Source organism: Salvelinus sp. IW2-2015, linkage group LG15 (genome assembly GCF_002910315.2).
Source record: "Salvelinus sp. IW2-2015 linkage group LG15, ASM291031v2, whole genome shotgun sequence".
Lineage (NCBI taxonomy): Eukaryota > Metazoa > Chordata > Actinopteri > Salmoniformes > Salmonidae > Salvelinus > Salvelinus sp. IW2-2015.
This window is the reverse complement of record NC_036855.1, coordinates 49,476,610-49,482,977: the sequence shown is the minus strand read 5'-3', so window position 1 is coordinate 49,482,977 and position 6,368 is coordinate 49,476,610.

Sequence of the window (6,368 nt, the reverse complement as noted above, 5' to 3'; positions counted from 1 at the left end):
CCTTCATTTCTCAGAACAAGAACAGACTGACAAGTTTCAGAAGAAAGTTCTTTGTTTCTGGCCATTTTTAGCCTGTAATCGAACCCACAAATGCCGATGCTCCAGATACACAACTAGTCTAAAGGAGGCCAGTTTTATTGCTTCTTTAATCAGAACAACAGTTTTCAGCTGTGCTAACATAATTGCAAAAGGGTTTTCTAATGATCAATTAGCCTTTTAAAATTATAAATGTGGATTAGCCTAAACAACGTGCCATTGGAACACAATAGTAAATGTTGCTGATAATGGCCTCTGTATACCTATGTAGATATTCCATAAAAWAATCTGCTGTTTCTAGCTACAATAGTCATTTACAACATTAACAATGTCTACACTGTATTTCTGATCAATTMAATGTTATTTTAATGGACAGAAAATTTGCTTTTCTTTCAAAAACAAATACATTTCTAAGTGACCCCAAACTTTTGAACGGTAGTGTATGTTCACATAAATTAATGTATACATGCATGAATGCACACACTCACTCACTGAGTCACTCACTGAGTCACTCACTGAGTCACTGAGTCACTGAGTCACTCAGTCACTCACTCACTCACTCACTCACTCACTCACTCACTCATTCACTCACTCACTCACTCACTCACTCACTCACTCACTCACTCACTCACTCACTCACTCACTCACTCACTCACTCACTCACTCACTCTCACTCACTCACACACACTACCCCCCTCCACACACACACACACACAAACACACTCATCCCTCTCTCTGCTAGACCCCACCAGCTGTGAAAACCTGCTCCTCCAGGTTGAACTCATAGCTAGCTAATGGAGAATATGCTAATGCTAGTTTGGAGGGAGGAGCACTGTTGGCTTATGGAGGATTAGGGCTTGTTGGCCAGTCCTAGCCCAGGCTCCCCGCCGTGGTAGCGCACTAATACAGGTGTTAGTAAACTGCCGTTAGCCACCAGCTAATTAGCCCCCATTCAGAGAGCGATTGTCTGGCCGGCTCTGCCATTTGTAGCACTGTTTGCTCGTCAGCAGGGAGGTCTCTCTGTACTGTGGTGGGTCCACCATGATCCGACTAGATCCCCCCCCCCCTTCTCTCTTTCACTCTCTTCTTTCTGTAGTGTCCTGGACAGCAGGACTCATCCCAGAGACAGAGACATGCTCAGGCGGTCTAAAGAGAACCGAGGAGAAGGGATCACACAGATCGTCTGTTTTGACCCCTGATTCACTGCTACATCTGGGTTTATCAGACTCGATTCTCCTGTGTTTCCCCTTTCATTGAGGACTACCATTTTTGCTTTTATAAGAGTTGTTATTAGAGGGGAAAATCTGGCACCAATGATGACAAAGGTGCTTGTAGAATCTTCCATATTTTACGACCATGTAATGTATTCATAACAGGTGGTTTGTGTGTTGAGAGAAAGAGAGGGAGACAGAGTGGGAGATAACTCTAAATGCAGAAGATTGCGAGGTGACATTGAATATATAGTTGTGAGAAAATTGACTTGTGTATCTTCCAAGTGTAGAACATGTGGGAAAGCAAATAAAGGTTYGTTGGGTGACCTAACATGCCTAAAGCGATTCTGTCGGGGATGTCGGTGGTTCAAAGAAGTCATTAGTCTTCTCCAGCYCCGTCACAAAGAGGAGATTTAAAACAGCAAACAGAAACAGATCGTGMAAAACTCAAAGCCAAACACACATATCCACTAAGAGGCTTTGGTGTATTATGCTGTTCTGTCCCCATACAAAACCACAAATTCAAACGTGTCTCCCTCTCGCTCTTTTTCGCCTAAGAAAGTCTTATCGTGTCTCGTCCTGTGTTGTTTGTAAGGACTTTTGAGTCCAGCAGCCAATTCTGTTAGGTGGACTGTCCTTGAGACCGATTTTTGTCTCGTAGTAAGTAAGCAAAAAGCAAAAAGAAATTACACTTACCACTCTGAAGAGTTTCTAAATAATGAGCAAATGAAGACATGTATTTAATTACAGTTGACACGAAACAACTTTGTATCTCAGCCATCAGCTGTAACTAGCTGCTGGTGGGAACTTAATATGCATGGATAAATAACATTTGTGGAGTACCTTCCAAAGAATGCAGATAAAACGATTATTTCAAATGTATTTCAAGCCCTTTACAAGAACTATTGCCAGCTGGCAAATMTCTTCACGGACATTTTCAATCTCTCCTTGTCCCAGTTTGTAATCCCAACACGTTTCAAACTGACCACCATTATCCCTGTTCCCAAGAACTCCTAGGTAACCTGCCTAAATGACGACCGCCCTGTAGCACTCACATCTATAATTATGAAGTGCTTTGAAAGGCTATTCATGGCACACATCAACTCCCTCATCCCAGACACCCAGGACCCACTCCAATTCCCATACCGCCCCAACAGATGATGCAATCTCAATTGCACTTCACACTGCCCTCTCTCACCTGGACAAGGGGGGCAATAACTATGTGAGAATGCCGTTCATAGACTTCAGCACAGCATTCAACACCATGGTGTTGAACGCTGAGCTGTAGTCTATGAAAGTGTTCGTTATGCCCTTGGGCTGTATATAATAATCGCCATGCTCCGAAGTCACCTCTCATTCACATAGCTCTCTCAGATATTTCAATTCTTATTAGCCAATGCCCGTCACGTGATCGGAACCATCTCAGACATCACAGCTCCAAAGTACAAGTGAAGACAGACACATCGGAATGCAATGGCGCACGTCCTTTTTATCAAATTCCGAGAACTGTGCACATTTACTTTCTCAGCCCACAAGATGAGAAATGAACAGCAAAAGCACTAGCCTATGTCAATCTACTATCCCCAATTGTCACGCCTGCTCCTGGTCTCCTTCCCTGGAGCTCGGGGGCGCCAGGCTGCCCTGCATTACGCACTCCTACGACCATCATTACGCACACCTGCTTCCCTTGTCACACGCATCAGCGATCCATTGCACTCACCTGGACTCAATCACCTGTGTTATTTCCTCCCCTATATCTGTCTGTTCCCCAGCGCTTCAGCATTAATTGTTGTATGTCTTTGTATTACCCGGTTCTGACGCTGTTCCTGTCCTGTTCCATGTCTGTGTAAATTAAATATTCACTCTCTTTACCTGCTTCTCATCTCCAGCGTCGGTTCTTAAAGAATGCTAAAGCCATCAAACAAAGTATTGGGGAGTGCTGGCGTTTCGGTTGGTGGTGACGTCGGGTCCGGGGTCGCCGCCGATGGAACCGGGGGTGCCTCAGCCYGCTCGTCGGGCATCCACGCCCTAGCTGGCTCGAAGTTTCCTTGCCCTGGTTGGCTCCGCAGGTGCCCATCCCACGTCAGGTTTCCGCTGGATCATCAGGGTTTTAAGCCTCAGCCGGCTCGCCAGGCGTCTACGCCTCAGCCGGCTCATCAGGCTCCCACGTCCCAGCGGGATCATCAGGCTGTCACGCCTCGACCTTGATCGTCAGGCTCCCACGCCTCAGCCAGTTTGTCAGGATCCAACGCCTCTGCCGGTTCATCAGGCTTCTATGCCCCCAGCTGGCTGGTCCAGCGCCCATGCTTCGGCCGGCCCATCAGGCTAGTCCAGGTGGCGCCCCTAGAGGGGGGGTACTGTCATGCCTGCCCCCGCTCTCCCTCGGCGCCAGGCTACCCTGCATTACGCACTCCTGCCACCATCATTACGCACACCTTCTTCCCTCATCACGCACATCAGCAATTCATTAAATTGGAGTCATTAAAACTCGTTTTTCAACCACTCCACAAATTTCTTGTTAACAAACTATAGTTTTGGCAAGTCGGTTAGGACATCTACTGTGTGCATGACACAAGTAAATTTTCCAACAATTGTTTACAGACAGATTATTTCACTTATAATTCACTGTATCACAATTCCAGTGGGTCAGAAGTTTACATACACTAAGTTGACTGTGCCTTTAAACAGCTTGGAAAATTCCAGAAAATTATGTCATGGKTTTASAAYCTTCTGATAMGCTAATTGACATKATTTGAGTCAATTGGAGGTGTACCTGTGGATGTATTTCAAGGCCTACCTTCAAACTCAGTGCCTCTTTGCTTGACATCATGGGAAAATCTAAAGAAATCAGCCAAGACCTCAGAAAATAATTGTAGACCTCCACAAGTCTAGTTCATCCTTGGGAGCAATTTCCAAACGCCTGAAGGTACCACGTTCATCTGTACAAACAATAGTACGCAAGTATAAACACCATGGGACCACGCAGCCGTCATACCGCTCAGGAAGGAGACGKGTTCTGTCTCRTAGAGATGAACGTACTTTGGTGCGAAAAGTGCAAATCAATCCCAYAACAACAGCAAAGGACCTTGTGAWGATGCTGGAGGAAAKAGGTACAAAAGTYTCTATATCCACAGTAAAACYAGTRCTATATCGACATAACCTGAAAGGCCGCTCAGCAAGGAAGAAGCCARTGCTCCAAAACCGCCATAAAAAAGCCAGACTACGGTTTGCAACTGCACATGGGGACAAAGATCTGACTTTTTGGAGAAATGTCCTCTGGTCTGATGAAACAAAAACAGAACTGTTTGGCCATAATGACCATCGTTATGTTTGGAGGAAAAAGGGGGAGGCTTGCAAGACGAAGAACACCATCCCAACCGTGAAGCACGGGGGTGGCAGCATCATGTTGTGGGTGTGCTTTGCTGCAGGAGGGCCTGGTGCACTTCATAAAATAGATGGCATCCTGAGGGAGGAAAATTATGTGGATATATTGAAGCGACATCTCAAGACATCAGTCAGGAAGTTAAAGCTTGGTCGGAAATGGGTCTTCCAACTGGACAATGTGTAATGGGTGCGTGCTGGTGGCAGGGAAGTCAGGCGCAGGAGAACGGACTTGTTATAAACGGAGTCGTTTAATAAGTGCTCACAAAACTCCAAAAACCAAAATATACAAAATAATAAAAGTGGGTTCAAACCTGTCGCGCACCAGAACATAACTTGCACATCACATACAAACAAACAATCACCGACAAGGACATGAGGGGAAACAGAGGGTTAAATACACAACATGTAATTGATGAGATTGGAACCAGGTGTGATGTAAGACAAGACAAAACCAATGGAAAATGAAAAATGGATCAGCGATGGCTAGAAGGTCGGTGACGTCAACCGCCGAACACTGCCCGAACAAGGAGAGGGACCGACTTCGGCGGAAGTCGTGACACAATGACCCCAAGCATACTTCCAAAGTTGTGGCAAAATGGCTTAAGGACAACAAAGTCAAGGTATTGGAGTGGCCATCACAAAGCCCTGACCTCAATCCTATAGAACATTTGTGGGCAGAACTGAAAAAGTGTGTGTGAGCAAGGAGGCCTACAAACCTGACTCCGTTACACCAGCTCTGTCAGGAGAAATATGCCAAAATGTACCCAACTTATTGTGGGAAGCTTGTGAAAGGAACGCTTGTGAAACGTTTGACCCAAGTTAAACAATTTAAAGGCAATGCTACCAAATAATAATTGAGTGTATGTAAACTTCTGACCCACTGGGAATGTGATGAAAGAAATAAAATCTGAAATAAATAAATCTCTACTATTATTCAGACATTTCACATTCTTAAAATAAAGTGGTGATCCTAACTGACCTAAGACAAGGAATTTTTATTAGGATTAAATGTCAGGAATTGTGAAAACTGAGTTTAAATGTATATGGCTAAGGTGTATGTAAACTTCCGACTTCAACTGTATGTAATTAAAAGTCTCATTAAAGTTTGGCTACATTTTCTGGTGCCTCCCTAATGTCAGCATTGGTGTGGACATGTGAGGCGGTAGCCAATACGCATAAATCACTTACACTTTGACAGGAAAATTATTTATCTACATTCTTAACAGAATAGCTAGTGTTTTTCAGGTTTTCTAATACATTTAATTGGCTTTATTGTTTAATGGCCTTGGTGCCCTAGCAGATGGCCTTGGTGCCCTGGTAGATTGGGCATCTCTTGAAGGCCAAATGGCCTTGCCCTTAAAATCTAGAAAGAGACTGACCAGGTGAATCCAGGTGAAAGCTATGATCCTTTATTGATGTCACTTGTTAAATCCACGTCGATCAGTGTAGATGAAGGGGAGGAGACAGGTTAAAGAAGGATGTTTAAGCCTTGAGAGACTGTGTATATGTGTGCCATTCAGAGGGTGAATGGGCAAGACAAAATATTTAAGTGCCTTTTGAACGGGGTATGGCTGTAGGTGCCAGGTGCACCGGTTTGTGTCAAGAACTGCAACACTGCTGGGTTTTTCACGATCAACAGTTTCCTGTGTGTATCAAGAATGACCGTCCACCCAAAGGACATCCAGCCGACTTGACACAACTGTGGGAAGCATGAGATTCAACATGGCCCAGCATCCC